Raw genomic sequence first — 25,649 nt, 5'->3', positions numbered from 1 at the left:
AGTCCTTTAGGAAAAAGATTCTTAAAGATTAACGAGTCCTTTTAAATAATATTCTTTAAAATTCAAGAATCCTTAAAAAAATATTTTTTGAAATTTAAAAGTGCTTTGAGAAAAATATCCACGAGCCCTGTAAAAAGTATTTCTAAAAATCCGGGAGTCCTTTGAAAAGTATTCCTAAATATCCAGGAGTCCTTTGAAAAATAGTTTTAAAAATCACGAGTCCTGTGAGTCCTTAAGAAAAATATTCTTAAAAATCCACAGACTTTTAAAAAAAATATGTCTAAAGTCCATGAGTCCATTAAGAAAAATATGCATAAGAAATTATTCTTAAAAATCCACGACTCCTAAAAAACCTGGAGCCCTTTGAAAAATATTTTAAAATTCACGAACCCTTGAAATATGTCAATCTACGAGTCCTTTGATTTTTTTTAATAACAAATCCTTTAAAAACCGCTTAAAACCCGCGAGACATTTAAAAATTTACAAGTCCTTTAAAAACGTTATTTTAAATCCACGAGTCCTTTTAAAAATATTCTTAAAAATATGCGAGTCCTTTAAAAATTATTCTTAAAAATCCCCGAGTCCATTGAAAAGTATTCTTAAAAATCCACAAGTCTTTTAAAAGATATTTTAAAAAGTCCACGAGTCTTTTACAAAAATATTTTTAAAAATCTTTAAAACAAATATTCTTAAATATCCACGAGTCCTTTACAACAAATGTTCTTAATAATCTAAGAGTCTATTCTTAAAAATTCAAGAGTCCTTCCAAAAATATTCTTAAAACTCCAAGAGTCCTCTAAAAATATTTTTAAAAATCACGAGTCCTTTAAAAATATTTGTGAAAAAATATTCTTTTGAAAAAATATCCTTAAAACTTCGCGAGTCCTCTAAAAAATATTTTTTTTAAAATTACGAGTCCTTTAAAAATACTTTTGAAAAAATATTCTTAACAATCCACGAATTCCTTACAAAATAATAATTCTTTAAGAGAGATATTCTTAAAATTCCACAACTATATAATTTATAATTTATTTTATAATCCACAAACATCCCTGAAGGGACAAGGGAGACTTCTCTCATAAAATTCCACAACTCCTTTGAGAAAATTATTCATAAGAATCACCGAGGCCATTGAAAAATATTTTTAAAAATCCAAGAGTCCTTAAAAAAATATTCCTAAAAATCCACGAGTGCTTTGGAACAAATATTCCTAACAATCCACGAGTCCTTTAAAAAATATTCTTAATAATCCAAAAGTCCCTCAAAAAATATTATTACAAATCGCCGAGTCCTTTGAAACAAATATTCCTAAAAATCCACGGGTCCTTTAAAAAATAGTCCTAAAAAATCAAAAGAAAAATTCATTCCTTTAACAAAATTATTCTTAAAAATTTAATTTTTTTATACTCACGAGTTCCTTGAAAAAATATTCCTAAAAAATCCAGATGTAATTTGAAAAAAATTTGCTTAAAAATCCACGAATAATTTAAGAAAAATATCCTTTAAAAAAATATTGAAGATCTACGAATTCTTGGAATAATATCCCTAAAAATACAAGAGCCCTTTGAATAATATTCAAATAAATGCAGTAGCTCTGTCAAAATATATTCTATAAAATCCAATAGTACTTTCTTCTCTTAGATATTTGTATTGGTTGTTGCACTTTCACGTTAAAATTGTTTTAAGACCCACGTTAGAAAATTTTATTTTAAAATCCTCGATAAAAAAAATAGTTAAATTAAATATTTTTTTAGAAAATTTTATTCCACGATTAAAAACATTTTAACTTATTTTTATCACACTTAATTTTTGTTAGAGAATTTAGAGAATGTTTTGCACATCGAGTAATCATGTATTTGTTTAAAGATTCTACGTTAAAAAAATATTAAAAAAATTCCAAGTAAAATTGTTTTATAAAATACACTTTTTCATTTAAAACAAGTAAGAGAAGTCTATAGTGGGACGGAGCCGACCATGGGATACCCTATACCACTATCCCTGGACAAACGCTCTCCACGGAACTTCTTTTCAATGATTGTGAAAATTTAATTATCAAATATCAGAGATGTAATGTATAATACTTATGACCAAAACCAAAAAGTTATTTAGCATGACAAAGACATTTTTGTAGCAGGAATGGAAAATTTAGTTCACACAAACTAAAATGTAATTAAATACACTTATGTAGTACTACTACTTCCGTTGTTTAACCGCTACGTTATTGAAATTTTTACCAAAATCACACAAAAGTTTCAGTCCATTTAACCCGCTAAGTATTATCTGATCTTCACGTTGGTTTGTACGCTTCGTCTTCATCATAAACTCAAACTTTGTTTAAAATTTTGCGGGTTATTATTTTGACCTGCAGAGCCGCTACAAAATTGGTTAAAATTTTGTTTTTGGTCCATTTCATCCCCTGAACATTTCACGATCATCACCAAAAACTAATCATTTCTATTCTAGCCCGAACCCAATCTCCATAAAAAATTTGTTACAATCGGTCCGTAATTGCGGCATTAAGCTTGTTTACAATTTTTAATGGACAGACACACATTGCTAAATCGCTTTATCTCGTCGAGATATGAATTTTGGCATTCCAAATAAGGGGTCTAGGACGAATATTTCGTGGTGTTATATAAACTTTTGGAGAGACAATATGTAGCATGGGATAAAAATGTAGCATGGGTTCTCTACACAGAACCCATTATATATTAGGCAGTAGGCCCGTTATCTAGCAAACACTTTATTGCAATTTACATCAGAGGAAAGGTTAGTAGTTTTTTTCCATATGTAGGCTACTTTGCGAAATATATATGTCCTCAAGGAATTAAAATATCGACCAAAAATAAAATTTTTATATTTTTCATACAAAAGTAATGGTCCATTTCACCCGCTAAAGAATATCACATCATCATTCAAAATTGTAGGCATCTTTTTCGGCCTATACTCTTACCCGGTGCAAAATTTCGTGACTATTGATGTATAATTGCGACTTCTAGCGAGTTTATTATTACACTACAAACAAATAACGGGATATATTAGGCTGTAACTCTGTTATCTGATAATGCACACCAACATAATTGGCATCAATTGAAAGGTCAAGCGTTCCACTTTCAAGTATATCTCACTTGTCCGGAATGTCACTTCCAGGAATATGTATATTAAAATTTTTCCCAATTTCACACACAAGTTTTGGTCCATTTAACCCTCTAAATATTATCCGATCGCCATCTCAAATTGCAAGCTTCTCCTTTGTGATATACTCTTACCTTATTTAAAATTACGCGTTGATCGGACTATTATTGAGACCTACAGAGCCACTAGAAAATTGGATAAATATTATGTTTTTGGTCCATTTCACCCGCTAAATATTTCGCGATCATCACGAATAAGAATAGGGATCTATTCTGATCTGAACCCGACCTCCATACAAAATTTCGTGACGATCGGTCCATAATTGCGGCCTGGAGCGTGTTTATAATTTATAATGGACAGACGGACGGACGCACATCTCAAAATTGCTTTATCTCGTCGAGATATGAAGATTGGTATACCACATTGGGGTCTCCGACAAATATTTCGTGGTGTTACATGAATTTTACCAAAACAAACTTATAATACCCTTTTTCACATATAAAAATTACGTTAAATTTTTATAAATGTTTTTTATTAAAAAATCGTTTAAAAAATAATGAAAACTATTTTATATAAAAGTTTTACGTTTTATTTGCAATTCCAAGTTGGTTCTTCAAATACATTATTTAAAATGTGTGTATTGAAAAAATATCAACTTTAATCCTCAAAGAAATATATAGAAATTTTCATGTGGTCATTTAAAAGAGAGTTTGAGAATTTAATTTAAAATAATCCACGTGGGAATTGGACGAATTTCGTTAAAAATTGAATTCCACTCCTTAAAAATATATTTGCCCACATACGTTTTTTTGTACCCACCACCTTAGAAAAAATAAAATAAATTGACCAAATCTGTGCTTTCCGACCACGTCTGAACAAAAATTTCCCAAAATATATCAAATGTCAAATTGTAATAATAATATTTCAATGGCATGTATGTATGTATGTATGTGCGAATACAAATATTGTAAATAAATAAAATAACATAGTTGAGTTATTTGCACTTAATATTGATTAATTTGTAAAGTAATTTGTTTAATTTTTCAAACAAACACTTTATACACACACTTGGAGAGATATTATGTAAAGTGATTTATTTATATTGGTGTCGGTATGTTTTTGTTATTTTCATATAAATACATATGTATGTTTGTAAATTAGTAGTTTAGTTTTAATTGATTATATAAATAAAAATATGCTGCTTATACAGTTTGATTAAATATTGTTAAATTATGTGACAGAATAAATTTTTGTTTAAATTTGGGGTTTTCTTTGAAATTCGTTAAATTTGGAAATGTTATTTAAATTTTGTTTAAAGTGAAGGACATGTTATCATTAAAAAATAGTTATAAAATCATTAATTAATTTGTGGCATTATATTATTTTTTTCAAATACGGATTTTTCGGAATGTACATATATAAAAATACAATAAATTTTAAATTTCATGTGTGTCCATTTTTGTGATTTTTTTTGTAGCCCACTGCCTTTAAGCTATAATGTAATTAATTAGTGCGTATCTACAATATTAATTGTCACCATCAACATCATTATAAACCACATTATCCCTTGTCTTTCTTGTTGCCATTTTTCATTGTTATTTATTTAGTTTAACCTCCCCCAAAACTAGGCATGATTTATTCTGTCACATTATTTAAATGGATTATGTATTTTTTTTTCAATACATCGTTTTGTAAACGCCATTATAATTAGCATGCAACATTGTTGTTCGTTCGCTTTTTTAAATTGTTTTTAATTAATTTTTATTTTATTGTTTAATTTTTTTCTTTTAATATAGATTTGTTCTTTTTGTTTTGTTTTTTTTATAAATTTTATTTAATTAATTTAGTTCTTTTTTATTTAATCACATCAATGACATGTACCCAGCAAAAAATTGTATAATATATAAATAATAATGTATTTATATTTCTATATATGTATGTGAGAAAAAATATATTTTCAAAAACAATATTTAAAATTTTATTATTACAACACACACACATTTAGAAAACATTATTTTTTAGGGCTGTATAAAAACTAAATAAAAAATGTTTAAATTTATATTTGCGACATATTTGGGGGTGATATTTTTTGGTGTTTTATTTGATAAAAAAATCAACACGCACACAAAAACATAGACGTTAACATTTAGTTTTGTATCTAAAATTAAGATTTTAAAAGTTTTTAATTTTGTGTGTATTAATTTAATTTTTATTATTTTTTTTTTAATTAATTATTTTATTCTAAACTAAAAAACATAATTAATAAAAATATAATTTAAAAAACCAATAAATTAAATAAACAAAAACCGAACAAACAAAAAATATATTAATACCCTATATTCTGTAGTTTTAGTTTATTTGTACATTCGGTGTATGCGACAATTTTGCATTCGCTTTCCTAAATCGCATCTCAAACCTCAACCTGTAGCTAGCGACCCACATCGTGCCAGAAGCCTACAAATTGACCCTGTATGAAGGATGTCAGACTCTTGAGGTTTTTTTCCTACCTAGCGACAGTAAGAGATATGCATTTTCTGATCATCAGAGTAGGTTTCGTAAGCAGTACAGAAGATGCAACACGTGATCTCCACACATACCAGTCGAAAAATCAACCAAACCATGACATGACAATATTGATGGTGCTCACCTTATCAAAAGAATTCGATACTGCTAAGCAATCTACGCTGTTTGAGGACATCGAAGAGATTACCCTTCTGCCTAGTTTTAAACGTTGGATATTTTGGATTTAAAAAAAAAAAAAAAATTGAGCCATATGGAGTTGTTAAACAATATTTTTTACTACGCACAATGGTTCAAGAAACGCTTTTCCTGGCCAAAAATCAAAATTCTGTTTTGTCACAGATATTTAATTTGTATATAGGATTCGATAGTAAACATATTGAAAATAAGGAAACCAAAAAATTAGGTCAAAATATTGGAATGTGCGGACGTGGGGTGCCCCTAAAGACGAACATTTTTCTCATGTTTGAGAAATACGTAATTTTTGCAAACTTCTGTAGAAAGAAATAGCTATTTCTCGGAAACTATAACAGATAATGCGTTCATTATTTTTTTGTAAGATAGGTAGGATTGTGGCGTTTAAAAATAGTTTAAATTACCGTAGCGTTTACACAACATGAGCTATTTTATTTTTCCTCAGGTACTAAATTTTAGGAAATTCCAAATTTAGTGGACTAGAACTTTTGTGGAACAACATGGAACTATGTTCTGTTTTCACAGAAAGATGCCCGAGAGTCTAAAGTTCGGTTCCGTCCGTTTAACACTTTTTTCAATTTATTGAAATTACATGAGTAAAAATGTATGTATTTTCCATACCATTTCTTTCCCATATGAATTACAGCTTTTAACACAAATGAACATTTTTTTGAGTATATGAATTTTTATATGAGTTATATAAGTTTTATGAAAACCCAAGGAGTATTTTTTTAATTTTTGAAAAATATAAAATTTTTTGGAATATCCTTTTTTTGAAAAGTTTGTTAAAAAATTTTTAATTTTTTTTTTGATTTTTTTTTAGTTTTTTTGGTATTTTTATAGTTTATTCATTAGCGTTTGTCCATCTTTAATATATAAAAAGATATAAAAAACACAAAAACGCTGATATTTTGAAGAAAAATAGTAAAAAAAAATTCAAAAGTTTAACTTTGACCTTGAATTCCTCTGCAACTACCAGTCCGAATTTGACCACTTATATTTCATCTGAAAGCTGATAGAATTGTGAAAATATCTCTATCCGTTCAAAAGTTACAGAATTTTGACCAGGAAAAAACGATTCTGAACCACTGTGCTACGTAGATTTTTTAAAAAATATTATTTTGGAGCACGTGGATTTTTTAAGTAATCTTTTTTGGGCCAAGTGCATTTTTTAATTAATTTTTTTAAGCCACGTACATTTTTTAAAAATTCTTTTGAGCCACGTGGACTTTTTATAGAATTTTTTAACCAGGGGGACTTTTTAAATAATATTTTTTCTGAGCCACATAGAATTTTTAAAGTATTTTTTTGGAGCACTTGGCATTTTTAACTATTTTTTTTTTGAGCCAGGTGGACATTTTATATAATTTGTTTGAACCATGTGGATTTTTTAAATAAATTTCTTGTGACACATGGATATTTTAAATATTAATTTTTTTTGAGCACGTGCATTTTTTTAATATATTTTTTTTTTTTTTGATCCACGTGGATTTTTTTAAATATTTATTTTTTTGAGCCACGTGGTTTCTTTTAAAAAAAGTTTTAACCACGTGGATTTTTTAAATATTTTATTTTTGAGCCACGTAGATTTTTAAATATATTTTTTTTGAGCCACGTCGTTTTTTAAAAAAAAAAATTGTAGCCACGTGGATTTTTTAAATACATTTTTGAGCCACGTAGATTTTTTAAATATTCTATTTTTGAGCCACGTGAATATTTTAAATATTTTTTTGTGAGCCACGTGGATTTTTATACCCTACATCACACTGTGGTAAGGGGTATTATGTCTTCGTGCATTTGTATGTAACATGCATACGGGAACGAGATAGTTCCTTTTAGGGATATACATAGAAGCACTTTCTGAGTCGATTTATGCATGTCTGTCCGTCTGTCCATGTATTTTTGTTCGCAATATACAGGCCGCAATTTTCGTCCGATTGAAAATTTGGGAATTTCTTTAGCCATAGGAATAACGCTATTTCTTTTGGTGAAAATCGGTTCAGATTTGGATATAGCTCCCATATATATTTTCGCCCGATTTCACGTATTTGTCCATTTTATCTGCCCATTTTCCATTTTGGATGAAATTTGAAATGTTGGACTGAATTCTGTCGTCGATTTTTTTAGGAATTTTTTGAGCCACGTGGAGTTTTTAAATATTTTTTAAACCATGTCGGTTTTTTAAATTGTTTTTTGAGCCACGTGGATATTTTAAATAATTTTTTGAGCCACGTGGATTTTTTAAAATATTTTTTTAACAACGTGGATTTTTAAATATTTTTTTTGAACAACGTGGATTTTTAGCTAATTTTTTTAAACCACGTGGAATTTTTTAATAATTATTTTTTTGGACCACGTGATCTTTTAAATAATTCTTTTGAGCTACGTTAATTTTTTAAATATTTTTTTTGAGCCACGTTAATTTTTTAAATATTTTTATTGAGCCACTTGCATTATTTAAATAATTTTTGAGCCACGTGGATTTTTTAAAGAATATTTTTTGAGACACGTGGATTTTTTAAAGAGTAATTTTTGAGACACGTGGATCTTTTTTTAAATAATTTTCTTGAGCCACGTGGAGCTTTTTAAATAACTTGTTGAGCCACCTGGATTTTTTAAATAATTTTTTGAGCAACGTGGTTTTTCAAATAATTTTGTTAAAAAATTTTTTGAGCCACGTGGATTTTTAAATGAATTTTTTAAATGTTACATTTGAGCCACGTGGAATTGTTTAATACATTTTTTGAGCCACGTGAATTTTTTAAATCAATTTTTTGAGCCATGTGGATTATTTAAAGAATATTTTTTGAGCCACGTGGATTTTTTTAAGAATATTTTTTGAGACACGTGAATTTTTTAAAGAATAATTTTTGAGCCGCGTGGATTTTTTTAATAATTTTTTTGAACCACGTGGATTTTTGAATAATTTTTTTTTGAACCACGTGGATTTTTCTTGTTAATCTGTTTGGACCCCGTTGCCTTTTTAAATAATTTTTTTAAGCCACGTTATTTTTTAAAATATTTTTATTGAGCCACGTGGATTATTTTAGTTTTTTGAGCCACGCGGTTTATTTGAAGAATATTTGTTGGGCCACGTGGATTTTTTAAAGAATATTTTTTGAGCCACGTGAATTTTTTAAAGAATATTTTTTGAGCCACGTGGATTTTTTAAAGAATATTTTTTGAGCCACGTGGATTTTTTAAAGAATATTTTTTGAGCCACGTGGATTTTTTAAAGAATATTTTTTGAGCCACGTGGATTTTTTAAAGAATATGTTTTGAGCCACGTGGATTTTTTCAAGAATATTTTTTGAGCCACGTGGATTTTTTAAAGAATATTTTTTGAGCCACGTGGATTTTTTAAAGAATATTTTTTGAGCCACGTGGATTTTTTAAAGAATATTTTTTGAGCCACATGGATTTTTTAAAGAATATTTTTTGAGCCACGTGGATTTTTTAAAGAATATTTTTTGAGCCACGTGGATTTTTTAAAGAATATTTTTTGAGCCACGTGGATTTTTTAAAGAATATTTTTTGAGCCACGTGGATTTTTTAAAGAATATTTTTTGAGCCACGTGGATTTTTTAAAGAATATTTTTTGAGCCACGTGGATTTTTTAAAGAATATTTTTTGAGCCACGTGGATTTTTTAAAGAATATTTTTTGAGCCACGTGGATTTTTTAAAGAATATTTTTGAGCCACGTGTATTTTTTAAAGAATATTTTTTGAGCCACGTGGATTTTTTAAAGAATATTTTTTGAGCCACGTGGATTTTTTAAAGAATATTTTTTGAGCCACGTGGATTTTTTAAATAATTTTGTTGAGCCACGTGGATTTTTTAAATAATTTTGTTAAAAATTTTTTTGAGCCACGTGGATTTTTAAATGGATTTTTTAAATGTTACATTTGAGCCACGTGGAATTGTTTAATAAATTTTTTGATCCACGTGAATTTTTTAAATCAATTTTTTGAGCCATGTGGATTATTTAAAGAATATTTTTTGAGCCACGTGCAATTTTTTAAGAATATTTTTTGAGACACGTGAATTTTTTAAAGAATAATGTTTGAGCCACTTGGATTTTTTAAATAATTTTTTTGAACGACGTGGATTTTTCTTGTTAATCTGTTTGGACCCCGTTGCCTTTTTAAATAATTTTTTTAAGCCACGTTATTTTTTAAAATATTTTTATTGAGCCACGTGGATTATTTAAATAGTTTTTTGAGCCACGTGGATTTTTTAAAGAATATTTTTGAGCCACGTGGATTTTTTAAAGAATATTTTTGAGCCACGTGGATTTTTTAAAGAATATTTTTGAGCCACGTGGATATTTTAAAGAATATTTTTGAGCCACGTGGATTTTTTAAAGAATATTTTTGAGCCACGTGGATTTTTTAAAGAATATTTTTGAGCCACGTGGATTTTTTAAAGAATATTTTTGAGCCACGTGGATTTTTTAAAGAATATTTTTGAGCCACGTGGATTTTTTAAAGAATATTTTTGAGCCAAGTGGATTTTTTAAAGAATATTTTTGAGCCACGTGGATTTTTTAAAGAATATTTTTGAGCCACGTGGATTTTTTAAAGAATATTTTTTTGGAGCCACGTCGACTTTTTAAAGATTTTTTTTAAAGAATATTTTTGAGCCACGTGGATATTTTAAAGAATTTATTTGATCCACGTGGATTTTTTAAAAAATGTTTTTGAGCCAGGTCGACTTTTTTAAGATTTTTTTAAAATAAATATTGTGAGCCACGTGGAATTTATAATAATTTTTTGAACCACGTGGACTTTTTAAAGACTTTTTTGAACCACGTGGACTTTTTAAAGACTTTTTAAAGAATCTTTTCTTTTTTTGCGGAATTTATAACGAAGTTCTTTTGGAGCATGTGGCTTTTTTGAATATTTTTTTTGAGCCACGTGATTTTTTTAAATATTCATTAAATATTCATTTTGATGAGACATGTGCATTTTTTAAATATATATTTCGTTTAGCCAAGTGCTTTTTTTAAATATTTTTTATTGCCACGTCGATTTTTTAAACAATTTTTTGACTTTTTAAATATTTTTTGAACCACGTAGGTTAAGAAAAAAAATTGAGCCACGTTGATTTTTTAATTAATTTTGTGAGACATGCGGAATATTTAAATAATTTTTTTTGAGTCACGTGGATTTTTTAAGAATTTGTTTGAGCCATGTGCAGTCAAATATTCATTTCGTTGAGCCACGTGAATTTTCTTAAATATTTTTTTTGCCATGTCGATTTTTCAAATATTTTTTGAGCTACGTGGATATTTTAAATGATGTTTTGAGCCACGTGGAGTTTTTAAACAATTTTAATAATTTTTTGAGCCACGTGAATTTTTTAAATGATATTTTTAAATAATTTTTTTGAGCCACGTGAATTTTTTAAATGATGTTTTGAGCCACGTGGAATTTTTAAATAATTTTTTTGAGCCACGTGAATTTTTTAAATGATGTTTTGAGCCACGTGGAATTTTTAAATAATTGTTTTGAACTACGTGATTTTTTAAGCAATTTTCTTGAGCCACGTGAAATTTTGAATTTTTTTTAGCCACGTTTTTAATAATTTTTTTTAAATAATTTTTTTGAGCCACGTGCATTTTTTAAATGATGTTTTGAGCCACGTGGAATTTTTAAATAATTGTTTTGAACTACGTGATTTTTTAAGCAATTTTCTTGAGCCACGTGAAATTTTGAATTTTTTTAGCCACGTTTTTGAACCACGCGGATTATTTAAATATTTTTTTGTACCACGTGGATTTTTTAAATTCTTTTTTGAGCCACGTGGATTTTTTAAATACTCTTTTTTTTGAGACACTTTTAAATTTTTTTTGCCAGGCCTGTAGAGTGAAACTGTGAGTTCCCCAGGGTGGGTTGGGGACGCCAGTCGTACGTGAATTCAGGAGAAAGAAGTCCCAGGCCATTAGAGTGAAACAGTGATTTTCCCAAGGTGGGGTGGAGGCGTCAGTCGTACGTGGAATCCAAGAGGAAGAAGTCCCAGCCCTTTAGAGTGCAACAGGGAGTTCGCCAAGGTGGGGTGAAACCGAAACTGTTTAACATCTATGTTTATTGTATTCCACGCCGTCCACCCCACGACCATCACGGCTTCGTTTACCTTCGCTAATGTCATTTCTGAAAGGCTGAATTCGTATTTCATCGATCTTTCCACGTTTTGCCGCGCAAGAAATTTGCAAATATCCCTTACAAAATCTACGGTCAGTTTGTTCACAACTTGGACTGCGGATATTAATATTCTGGTCGATGGTAATATACTCCAGACAACTATTTACCATCAGATTCTACAAATCCTATTCGACAGCATGTTCACATCGTCTTCGCATGCCACAGTAATCTACTGAGATTTAGGAACAAAATCCTCAATTGCCTAATCGGCAGTACTTGGGGTACAGATAAAGAAACAATGTTGATCACATATAATGCGATAAATAGGTCGGTATGTGGTAAGATGTGTAGCGCAAGTGTGGGCCGAACGCCGCCATGAGAACTGCAACATGGTGCCTCCTCATGTCTTTAGCGGATCATCTACATGAGAAGCCAAAGATTCTTCCATACAGCAACACAATGGCATGCTCTCGTTGCAGTACCTGCTTGGGTTTTACCCTGATGTCTTAGAATGTCTCAATCATCATATGTTGGATATGACCCCTCCGCATGTAAGGTGGGATCTTCATGGCATAAAAAAGAGGTGCAGCGTTACAACTTCGTCTTCTTAAGGTCTAAAAATTTTCTCCCAGAAATTAGTCAGTATTGGTTCTCATTTTGATATAGCCCCCATAGAACAGTAGCTCCCCGTTTTCGGTATTTTGATGGGGATATAAAATATTGCAGATGAAAAGTGGTGGTATCGGTCCAAACAAATTTAAAATAAATAAGAAAAAATAAATAAATTTAAAAATTTAAAATACATAAAAAAATAAATTTAAAAATTTATATTTTTGATTTTATTTATTCAAGTTTAGTTTTTTAGTTAATTTAAATTCTATATATTTTTTTTTAATTAATTAGTTTATTTTATTTAATAATCGAGGAAATATTATTATTCAGCTAAAACATTTAGCACGCAAATATTAACACGCACACACTTTGAAAAAAATATTTAACGCATCATTGTTTTGTTTGAAAATAAATAATGTAATAATAATGGCAACAGCATTTTAAAATTCACACTTTTTACCATAACATAAATATGTTATTTTTTTTGTTGGTGTTATTGGTAGACTATTTCATCCAGAACAACAACAACAACTTATGTTAACATCCAACCACATTTAAATTATTGCTACATTTAAATTTTGCTTTTGTGATTTTTTATCACTTCCAATGACACGATATTTTGGTATTTTTTTGTTTAGGTGTGTGTGACAATTTTATTTGTAAATGAAACATTGATAGGCCGGCCAAACAAGGAACATTAAATTAAAGATTACATATTTTGAGGTAATCTATTTATGGGTTAAAGTGGTTAAGTTTTAATTAATTGCATTTATATTTATTTTTATTTTAATAAATTATTTTTTTATAAAAAATAAAAATGAAAAAAAAAAAATTAAAATTTTTTAAATAATAATGTATGATAGAAATATCAACATATTGTGTCTTTTTGTTTTAAAAAATCGTTATAAAAACATTTTCAAACGTGGATTTTTTAAAAAAATATTTGTAAATCAAACGTGGATTTAAAAAAAAAAAAAAAATACATCGAACGTGGATTTTAAAAAAATATTTTTCAATTATAATGAATTTGTTAAAAATAATTTCTTTTTTCATCAAAGTGGATTTTTAAAAAATTATTTTTCAATCAAAATGGATTTGTTAAAAATTATTCCTTTTTTATCAAAGTGGATTTTTAAAAAATTATTTTGCAATCAAAATGGAGTTTTTAAAATTATTCTTTTTCCATCAAAGTGGATTTTTTAAAAAAATAATTTTCCATAAAAAGTGGATTTTTTTAATTTATTTTTTTAAATTTATTTTTCCATAAAACGTTGATTTTTTAAAATTTATTTTTCCATAAATATGGCTATGGAAAAAACTTATTTGGAAGATCATTTTTAGTGCGAATAGCAAGTAACTGGAATTGTTTACCGCTTGAGTCATTCTAACAATCGATTTAGGTTGAAACTTCTTCAGTTCTTTGGTACCTAAAACTATACACATTCATATTTATGTATGCCAACTGCTGACTAGGACTTATTATTCGATTAATTAATTCTCTCCTAAATTTCATGGTTGGAGAACCATATTTACTATTTTTTTGAATTATTGAAATTTACTATGTTTAATTATATATTCTTATTTTGTAATTTTATTATCTTGCTCAGTTGAATTATAACTTTGTAATGTTTTTGGCCTTGATGGCTTCTATTACAATTTTTAATTAAAATTAATTAATTTTTTATTAAAATTAAAATTATTTTTCCATAAACATAGATTTTTTTTTAAAAAATAAACGTATTTCTACCCTATACCACACTGTGGTAAAGGGTATTATGTCTTTGGGCATTAGTTTGTAACATACAAAAGGAAACGATATAGACCCATAGTTTCTTTTAGGGATATACAAAGAATAACTTCCTGAGCCGATTTATGCATGTCCGCCCGTCCGTCTGTCCATGTATTTTTGTTCGCAATGTACAGGTTGCATTTATTGTCCGATTGAGCTGCAAATTTGGGAATATCATTTCTTTAGCCATAGAAAGAACGTTATTGCTTTTTGTGCAAATCGGTTCAGATTTGGATATAGCTCCCATAAATTTGAAATGAATGACAATTCGGTCTAGAAATAAATTTGCGAATATTATCGAAATCTGTTCAGATTTGTATTTGCCGGCCGATTTCATGTATTTGCTGTATCAAACACCGTTTATCTGTCCATTTTGGATGAAATTTGAACACGGTGCGCCTTAACCAAATTTAAATGGAAGGAGCTTACATCTGGGAAGTTTTTGCAGATTCTGAAACTGCAATGTTCATAGATGAGAAAAATTAAAAAAAAAATTAAAAAATTCACCTGAAGGCTTTTAAAATAAATCGCGGTCAAAGTTCACAGAATTCAGTCCAACATTTCACACGGTGTGCCTTAACCAAATTTAAATGGAAGGAGCTTACACCTGGGAAGTTTCTGCGGATTCTGAAACTGCAATGGTCATAGATGTGAAAAATCAAAAAACTAAAAAAAATCGTCGGAGGGGTTTTTAATTAAATCGCGGTCAATTTACACACTATTAGGGGTTTTTAAAGTTTTAACGATTTTGGTTGAAAATCGCAAGTACTATTGAAATGGGACTAAAAAAATGTTGTAGCAGTGAAAATTCTGTACAAGATTGACCTTCATGATATTTTCGTAGGTTTTACCGTTTTTGAGATATAGAAGTTCAAATTGGGACAATGCACTGGCTGTATCGTCTCCTTACAAAACAATGCCATGACTACAATTTCCCAACATAAACTTATATATCTTAAAATTGGAACAACCTAGCAAAACATTACAAAAGTCAGTCTTGTAGAGAATTTTCACAGCTAAAAGATTTTCTCTGGTCCTATTTCGATAAGACGTACAGTTCCCAAGCAAAATCGTGAAAACTTAGCAAAAAACATAAATATGTATGTAACCTAAACTTCAATATCTCAAAAAATGGTAAAACCTACAAACAAATCATAATGGTCAATCATCTAGAGAATTTTTACAGCTACAATATTTTTTTAGCCCCTTTTCGAAAGGACTTACCGTTCTCAAGCTAAATCGTGAAAACCCAAGAAACCCCTAAAAATGTGAACTTTGACAGCCATTAATTTAAAAATCCCTTCAGCGATTTTTTCTTGCTTTTGGATTTTTGTCATCTACAAACATAACTGTTTCAGAATCCGCAAAAAATCCTAGGTATAAGCGGGTTTCATTTAAAGTTAGTCACGGAGCACGTGTATGATATTGTTTATAAGGAGACGATACAGTCAGTACATTGTCGCAATTTGAACTTCTATATCTCAAAAAAGGGAAAACATACGAAAATACCATACAGGTCAATTTTTTAGAGAATTTTCACTGCTACAACGTTTTCTTTAGTCCAACTTCCATCGGACTTGTGTTTTTCAAGCAAAATCGCGAAAACCTGAAAAACCCCTAATAGTGTGTATATTGACCGCGATTTATTTAAAAATCCCTCCGACGATTTTTTTAGTTTTTTGATTTTTCTCTTCAATGAACATTGCAGTTTCAGAATCCGCAGAAACTTCCCATGTGTAAGCTCCTTCCATTTAAATTTGGTTAAGGCACACCGTATGAAATGTTGGACTGAATTCTGTCTAGAAATAAATGTGTTCAATCATATCGAAATCGGTTAAGATATAGATGTAGCTCCATTGCACATATATTTTACATATTCACAGTGGTGTATGATATAATATAGTCGGTCCCGCCCGACTTTGATCCTTTCCTTACTGGTTTTTAAATATTTTTTGAGCTACGTGGTTTTGTTAAATACTTTTTTTAAGTCACGCCGATTTTTTAAATAATTTTTTTAACCAACGTGATTTATTTAAATAATTTTTTGAGCCACGTGGATTTTTTAAAAAATTTTTTAAAGCCACGTGGATTCTTAAAATTTTTTTTGAGCCCCGTCGATTTTTTAAATAATTTGTTTAAGCCATGTGGATTTTTTAAATAATTTTTTGAGCCATGTGGATTATTTAAATATATTATTCTTAAGCCACGTTGATTTTTTAATATTTTTTGAGCCGCGTGGATTTTTTAAATATTTTTTTGAGCCACGTGGATTTTTTAAAGAATTTTTTGAGCCACGTGGATTTTTTAAAGGATTTTTTGAACCACGTGGATTTTTTAAATAATTTTTTGAGCCACGTGGATTTTTTAAATAATTTATTGAGCCACGTGGATTTTTTAAAAAATTTTTTGAGCCATGTCGATTTTTTAAATATTTTATTTTCGAGCCACGTGGATTTTTTAAATAATTTTTTGAGCCATGTCGATTTTTTAAATAATAGTTTTAAGCCACGTGGATTTTTTAAAAAATTTTGGTGCCACGTTGATTTTTTTAATATTTTTTTTTTTAATTTTTTAAATAATTTTTTTAAGCCACGTAAATTTTTTAAATATTTTTTTTTTGAGCCACGTTGATTTTTAAATAATTTTTTAAAGCCATGTGGATTTTTTAAATAATTTTTTGAGCCACGTGGATTTTTTAAATAATTTTTTGAGACACGTGGATTTTTTAAATAATTTTTTTAAGCCACGTAAATTTTTTAAATAATTTTTTTAAGCCACGTAAATTTATTAAATAATTTTTTTTGAGCCACGTTTATTTTTAAATAATTTTTTAAAGCCATGTGGATTTTTTAAATAATTTTTTGAGCCACGTGGAGTTTTTAAATATTTTATTTTTGAGCCACGTTGATTTTTTAAATAATTTTTTTAAGCCATGTGGATTTTTTAAATAATTTTTTGAGCCACGTGGATTTTTTAAATATTTCATTTTTGAGCCACGTTGATTTTTTCAAATATTTTATTTTTGAGCCACGTAGATTTTTAAATATTTTTTGAGGCACGTGGATTTTTTAAAAAAAAATTTTGAGCCACGTGGATTTTTTAAAAAAAAATTTTGAGCCACGTGGATTTTTTAAAAAAAAATTTTGAGCCACGTGGATTTTTTAAAGAATTTTTTGAACCACGTGGACTTTTAAAGGATTTTTTTGAACCACGTGGACTTTTAAAGGAATTTTTTGAATCTCGTGGACTTTTAAAAGAGTCTTTTCTGTTTCTTAGCCACATGGAACTTTTAAAGATTTTTTAGGAGCACGTGACTTTTTTAAATTTTTTTTTTGAGCCACGTGGATTTTTTAAAGAATTTTTTGAACCACGTGGACTTTCAAAATAATTTTTTTAATCTTTTAAAAGAGTATTTTCTGTTTCTTAGCCACATGGAATTTTTAAAGAAATTCCTTTGTAGCACGTGACTTTTTTTTAAAAAAAAATTTTGTGCCACGTTGATTTTTTAAATATTTTTTTGAGCCACGTGGATTTTTTAAATATTTTGTTGGGCCACGTGGACTTTTTAAAGAATTTATTGAACTACGTGGACTTTTCAATGATTTTTCTGTTTCTTAGGCACATGGAATTTTCAAAGAACTTGTTTGGTCACGTGGATTTTTTAAAGAATTTGTTTAAGCTATGTGGATTTTTTTAATAATTTTTTTGCGACACGTGGATCTTTTAAATATTTATTTTGTCTGTCCATTTATCCGTCTGTCCATGTGTTTTTGTAAACAAAGTACGTACAGGTCGTATTTATTGTCCGATTCGCATGAAAATTTGGGAAGATAGTTATTTGGGCCCAAGGACGAACGCTATTTATTTTGGTAAAAATCGGTTCAGGTTTGGATATAGCTCCCATATATATTTTCGGCCGATTTTTGGTATTTGGTGCACCAAACACCCAAATTCTGTCCGATATTGATGAAATTTAAAATATGACACCAAATTTGGACTAGAAATAAGTTTATCAAATTATATTGAAATCGGTTCAAATTTGGATATAGCTCCCATATATATTTTCGGGCGATTTCACGTATTTGCTGCACCAAACATCCCTATATATGTGCGATATCGATGAAATATGTAATGTGTGATTCAATTTGGTCTATAAATAAATGTTCCAAATTATATCGAAATCGGCTCAGAAACACCCTATATCTGTCCAATTTTGATGAAATTTGGAATGTAGTCATATAGTCGGCCCCTCCCGTCTTTGATCCTTTCCTTACTGGTTTTTCAATGTTATTACCTGAGTTTAAAACCGGAGGCGACGCGCTAATAAGGTGTATGCATCAGCTAGTTAGCACCATCTGGCAGGAAGAACGCGTACCCGACGATTGGAACCTGAGCATCCTATGTCCAGTCCACAAGAAAGGAGATAAGACTGTATGCTCCAACTATAGGGGCATAAGTCTTCTCCCTATTGCATATAAGATTGGAACCTGAGCATCCTATGTCCAGTCCACAAGAAAGGAGATAAGACTGTATGCTCCTACTATAGGGGCATAAGTCTTCTCCCTATTGCATATAAGATAGTGTCAGGGATATTATGCGAACGACTAAAGCCAGTGGTCAACGAAATAATAGGACCATACCAATGTGGCTTTAGACCTGGCAAGTCCACCATGGACCAGATATTTACCCTGCGGCAAATCCTAGAGAAGACCCAAGAGATGCAGATCGACACATATCACCTTTTTGTCGATTTTAAAGCAGCATTCGACAGTCCCCTCCGATCAAAGGTATTCCATGCAATGTCTGAATCTGGTATCCCCGCAAAGCTCATCCGGCTTTGTAAGATGACTTTAACTGATACTAGGTCCTCAGTTAAAATTGGAAAGAACCTCTCCGAAGAATTTTGTACCAAACGAGGTTTCAGACAAGGAGACAGCCTTTCGTGTGACCTATTCAACATTTTGCTGGAAAAGGTAATACGAGATGCAAATATCAAAAGAAATGGCACAATTTAAACCAATAGCCTCATGTTGCTTGCTTATGCTGATGACATAGACATCATGCGATACATTTATGAAGGTCGAAGGATAATCTGCTAAAGTGGGTCTGGCGGTAAACGGCGAGAAGACCAAGCTGATGGTGTAGACGCGCAATGCGTCCATTGAGATCAGACCAACTGTTGAAGTTGGTTCCTATAATTTTGAGGTAGTTAAAGACTTTGTATACCTTGGCACCGCCGTAAACACAACAAACGACATCAGTTGTGAAATAAAAAGAAGAATTGTATTGGCCAACAGATGCTACTATGGTTTAGGTAAGCACTTTAAAAAGAAAGCCACAACTCATCAAACAAAAATAACGCTTTACAAAACACTGATTCTACCCGTGCTGATGTATGGTTCGGAAGCCTGGGTACTTGCGCAAGCAGATAAGGCAGTGCTTGGCGTGTTTGAGAGAAAAATTCTTCGAAAGATCTACGGACGGATCTGCGTTGACGGTGAATATCGACGTCGTATGAACCACGAGCTCTATCAGCTATACAAAGACATGAATATAGTTAAACGTATCGAGATGCAACGATTGCGTTGGCTAGGCCACATCATAAGAATGAGCAATGATGAACCCGCTAAAAAGGCGTATTAATACAGGCCACATGGCGGTGCACGCAGAATCGGCAAGCCTAAGCTTCGATGGAGCCTACAAGTGGATGAAGAAATGAAAAGGCGCGGTATTCCAAAAAGCGAAGCGAAAAACAGAGAGGAATGGAGATCTTTTCTTAGTTCGGTCTATGGAACAAATGTTCTTTAATGGGCCAGGTAAGTAAGTAAGTAAGTACTTAAGTTCTTTAATAAAATTATTTTTCCGTCAGATATGGATTTTTTGAATTATTGTTTTCATTAAACGTATATTTTCATGCATTTTTTGATTAAATTGTTATATATTAATGGTGAGAGGTAATGGGTGTGTGGAAGAAAGAGATCCAATCTTTAAGTCACTAATTAACCCATCATTATATATTTTTGCGAGCTTATTAAGTAACTAATAATTAAAAAAACACAAATTTTTAAAACAAAATAGTGGGCTTCAAAATTAAAATGTCGATTTTAGAGAAAAACACGTTCCGTTTTTTGGTTATAATTCAGTCAAAATTATTAAAAGTTTAAAGTATTGAAAATCCCATAAAAATATATGTTGATCGGCCTATTCGTTTTCGAGCTATGGCAAATTTTATGTAGCCTTTTTATCTTAAAAAAAAATAATAAGAAGCAGTGGTAAATAAATAACCATGTCGCACTATGTGGGAAAATTTCAACCATATTTATTCGAACGTGAAAATGGTATTTTTAAACAATTTTTATGTTTCACAATACATTCCATTTTGCTGAAATTGTTAAATAAAATTTCTATTCTAGTTCAAACTAATCCCAAGTGACCATTTTTTTTTACAGTTTGCACCAAAATAAAAAAATGGAACTCCCACAGAGAGTTTTTCATTTTAAAACACACCATTTATCAAAAAAAAAAAAAAAAAAACTGTACAGCAGCAGAAGCAATTACACAAACATACATAGAATTATGTGTACATACATATGATCCACCACTACATTGAATGACCAGTTGTTTTATCATACATATCTCTGAGTCTATGGAAACATTGTTATTTTCCAATAAATTGTTTTCACCTTAAATTGTAGTAATAGAGTGTTTGTGTTGTTGTTTTAGTTCATTCTACCTATTCCCTTAAACCTCAAAACCTCCTCTTCTAATCCCCAACAAGGTAGAGAATATTTTATATACAAATAAATAGAGTGAGGAAGGGAAAGGTAGTGTGTATCAAAAAAATATTGTCCCAATTCATTGTAAAATAAAATATTTGTTTCCAACCTGAACCCACGTTGAAGCATTTCGTTGGCATTTTATGGTCCACTAAACGTAATACTGTCCCAACTTTTTTTGCTTCCTTTCTAAATGTTTATCAATTTGTTTGTTTCCATTGCTTTGTATTGCTCTCTTCTTTTTTTTGTTGCTTCTGTTGAATAACTATAATATCGTAAATCTTATTTGATATTTATATCTAGATACAGGTTTTTGTTGGCATAGTTTGGTAGCTCCTTCTCTGTTCGATTGTTGCCAAAATATTGTTTGGAAAATATGAATTTGTAACCAAGTGAGGGCTAAGGTATTAGTGGTGACTGCCATTTAGGGGAGCGGACTGTTATTTAGGGAGGGGAACAAACAAAAAATAAAATATTATTTTGAAAGGTATTTTCTTACTGTAAAAAGGTTGAGTTTATAAAAATGGGAAATAGGATTTATTTAAGAAGGTGATTGAATTAAATGTTGTCCAAAAAAGTATCATTACTTGTTATATCGCCTGGATCCTCTGATACAGGACAAAAGGAAGTAAAAATAAAACAGATAAGTACCCACAGCTTATGATGGTACAAGAAATATCAAAAACAGGAATGGAGGACTTCAGTGTCATATCAACAGAACCAAACAATGTGTCTCCTCATGACCCCAGTAAATCATCATCATGAAGAATCGAAGGTTTTACTGGGGATTGGGTGTTATTGCCATGAGCACCCCTGCCACAATCATGTTAACGATCTTCATCTATATTTCAGGAGAGATGTTCTTGATATATAGGGTAGGCTTGGATAACATTCAGTGGTACAGTATCAAAAGAACATGAAAAATGTAGCCTAAATGTCGTACTCGAAGACCGCTCCCATCTATCGCAATAGAAGAACGCCAACTGCAGAAGCAAACACGAGTGGCATAGCTCACTAAAATATGGACGGTGCAGCCGAATTGACAGCACGGTACCCAACACGTGTCATGTGGACTCAGGCAAGGCAATATTCGGTGGTGGCAAAAAAAATAAAAGAATCTTTCTTTAATTGAAAAAATCTTTTTTTTTTTTTCATCCACGTTTAATTGAAAAAGCTTTAAATTTTAAAAAATTTAATTAAAAAATTGTTTTTTTGAATACAATATTTTTAAAAAAATCTTGTTTATTAAATTTTTAATTGTTAATGACCTACGTTCATTGTAGAAGATAATTGAAAATCCACCATAGTATGGAGGGTATATTAAGTTTGTCATTCCGTTTGTAACACATCGAACTAACCATTTGCGACCCTATAAAGTATATATATTCTTGATCAGGATAAAATTCTAAGACGATCTAGCCATGTTCGTCTGTCCGTCTGTTGTAATCACTCTAGCGTCCGCAATAATTGAGATAGAGTGCTGAAATTTTGCACCCGAGGGTCTTTTTTCCATAGGCAGATCAAGTTCGAAGATGGGCTATATCTGTCCACTCTTTGGTATAGCCCCCATATAACGGTACCTCCGGATTAGAGGTATTTTGACGTATTTTGACGTTCTTCGCCACATTTGCAGACCGAATTAGCTATAATTTAGCACTTGGGGTTCCTAGTGATCAACAAACTTATATCCCAAAGGATATGGACATAGGTCCATGTTTTGGTATAGTCCCCATATAACGGTACCTCCCGATTTTCGGTATTTTGAGAATTTTAGCCACAATTTTTAACCGAACTATCCGCAATTTGACATTGGAGGTTCTCAGTGGTCATGAAAGATCTCCACGAAACATCGTCAATATAGGTCCATGTTTTGGTATAGCCCCCATATATCGGTACCTCCCGATTTTCGGTATTTTGAGAATTTTAGCTACAATTTGTAACCGAACTATCTGCAATTTGCCATTTAAGGTTCTCAGTGGTCACAAAACATCTCCACCAAACATCGTCAACATAAGTCAATGTTTTGGTATGGCCCCCTTATAACCGTACCTCCCGATTTTCGGTATTTTGAGCATTTTAGTTACAATTTTTAACCGAACTAGCTGTAATTTGCCATTTGAGGTTCTCAGTGGTCATGAAACATCTCCACCAAACATCGTCAACATAGGTCCATGTTTTGGTATAGCCCCCATATAACGGTATCTCCCGATTTTCGGTATTTTGAGAATTTTAGCTGCAATTTTTAACCGAACTAGCTGTAATGATCGGTATTTTGAGAATTTTAGCTACAATTTTGTCTATTCAAAAATAATCGTCAATATAGGTTCATGTTTTGGTATATCCCCCCATATAACTGTACCTCCGATTTTCGGGAATTTTGCAGTGGTCACGAAATTTCTTCACTAAAATTCGTCAATATGGGTCCATTTTTGAGGGTCTACATTGTTTTGATGAAACTACCCTCAATTTGACTCTTGAAGTTCCCTGCAGCTATAAAACTTTTCCGCCAAAAAATTTAAAGATAGGTTGACTCTTTGATATAGCCCCGTTGGTGGTACCTTTCACCTAGCTGAACACATTTTGTTAGATTAGATTAGATAACACTGTGCAACAAAATGGAGGTGAAAGTCTGGGGCACGGAAAATTCCTCTTGGGGAAGAAAGGCCTTGGTGAGTATGTTATGAACCCCGAAGGACAGATCCGCCGTGAGTCGAACTTCCGCGTTATGGCGTGATAAAATTTTTGATAGAGATCCTGTGGGCCATCAGGAATTAGCGTTATATCTTTGTTCACTGTTGCTTAAGTGCTCTACAAAAACAACAAACAAAGATATAATGCTAATTCATGATGGCTTACAGGGTCTCTTGCAAAAACTTCATCACGCCATAACGCGAAATTTCGACTCACGGCGCATCTGTCCTTCGGGGTTTTAATATACACACACCAAGGGCTTTCATCTCCAAAAGGAATTATCTCTGCCCCAACGTTTGTGTTCACAGTGGAATTTAAGCAATAGTGGGAGGCAGTAGGAGTCTATCCATTGTCGAAAAGTTTTTCCACCTAAAATTGTAAAAGGACCCTAATTATTCCATTTTAATTAAGACTATTTTATGGTGGATGGTATAAAAAGTTCGGCCCAGCCGAACTTAACGACTTTTTACTTGTTAAAAATTCATTTTATTAAAATTTTCATTTTAAAAATTTACATTAATTGGGAAAAATATATTTTTAACAAATTCATGTTTACTGAAATTTTGTTTAAAAAAATTAATTGATTAATTGAAAAATATTTTCAAAAATTCACGTTTATTGAAATTTAAATTTTAAAAAATTTACGTTTGTTGGAATTTTAATTTTAATAATTCACGTTTATTGGAAATAAAATCTTGAAAAATATTTTCAAAAATTCACGTTTATTGAAATTTTAATTTTAAAAAATGTACGTTTGTTGGAATTTTAATTTTAAAAAATCCACGTTGATATATTGAAATTTTATTTAAAAAAATTCACTTTTATAGAAAATTTATTTTAGTTCTAAAAATTTCACATAATTAAAAAAAAAATTACACTAATTGAAAAAAAAATTCCGTTTACTGAAATTTTATTAAAAAAATTGGTTGATTGATTTTTTTTTAAATTCACGTTTATTGAAATTTAAATTTTTAAAATTTCAAGTTTATTGATCTTTTAATTTTACAAAAATCCCGTTTAATGAAATTTCATTTAAAAGCATTAATTGGATAATTGAAAAATATTTTTAAAAATTTACGTTTATTGAAATTTTAATTTTTAACAAGTAAAAAGTCGTTAAGTTATGCCGGGCCGAAATTGTTATACCCTCCACCATAAAATAGTCTTAATTAAAATGGAATAATTAGTGTCCTTTCACAATTTTAGGTGGAACAACTTTTCGACAATGGATGGACTCCTACTGCCTCTCACTATTGCTTAAATTACACTGTGAACACAAATGTTGGGGCAGAGATAATTCCTTTTGGAGATGAAAGCCCTTGGTGTGTGTATATTAAAAACCCCGAAGGACAGATGCGCCGTGAGTCGAAGTTCCGCGTTATGGCGAGATGAAGTTTTTGCAAGAGACCCTGTAAGCCATCATGAATTAGCATTATATCTTTGTTTGTTGTATTTGTAGAGCACTTAAGCAAAAGTGAACAAAGATATAACGCTAATTTCTGATGGCCCACAGGGTCTCTAACAAAAATGTCATCACGCCATAACGCGGAAGTTCGACTCACGGCGGATCTGTCTTTCGGGGCTCATAATATACTCACCAACACCTTTCTTCCCCAAGAGGAATTTTCCGTGTCCCAGACTTTCACCTCCATTTTGTTGCGCAGTGTTATCTAATCTAATCTAAAAAAATGTGTTCAGCTATGTGAAAGGTACCACATACGGGGCTACATCAAAGAGTCAACCTATCTTTAAATTTTTTGGCGGAAAAGTTTTATAGCTGCAGGGAA

At 30.5% G+C, this 25,649-nt stretch overlaps 1 protein-coding gene across 1 annotated transcript in view; it reads right to left on the bottom strand.

Annotated features, from left to right (window-relative positions):
- The window catches only part of nAChRalpha6 (nicotinic acetylcholine receptor alpha6), a 961,717-nt gene that overhangs the window by 378,268 nt on the left and 557,800 nt on the right, over window positions 1–25,649 (bottom strand). The gene's annotated exons all lie outside the window — the stretch shown is intronic.

This window comes from Musca autumnalis, unplaced genomic scaffold (genome assembly GCF_047663935.1).
Source record: "Musca autumnalis isolate F117 unplaced genomic scaffold, ASM4766393v1 scaffold_2, whole genome shotgun sequence".
Lineage (NCBI taxonomy): Eukaryota > Metazoa > Arthropoda > Insecta > Diptera > Muscidae > Musca > Musca autumnalis.
Note: the sequence above shows the minus strand (reverse complement) of the source record. Positions and strands in the feature narration are given on the sequence as shown.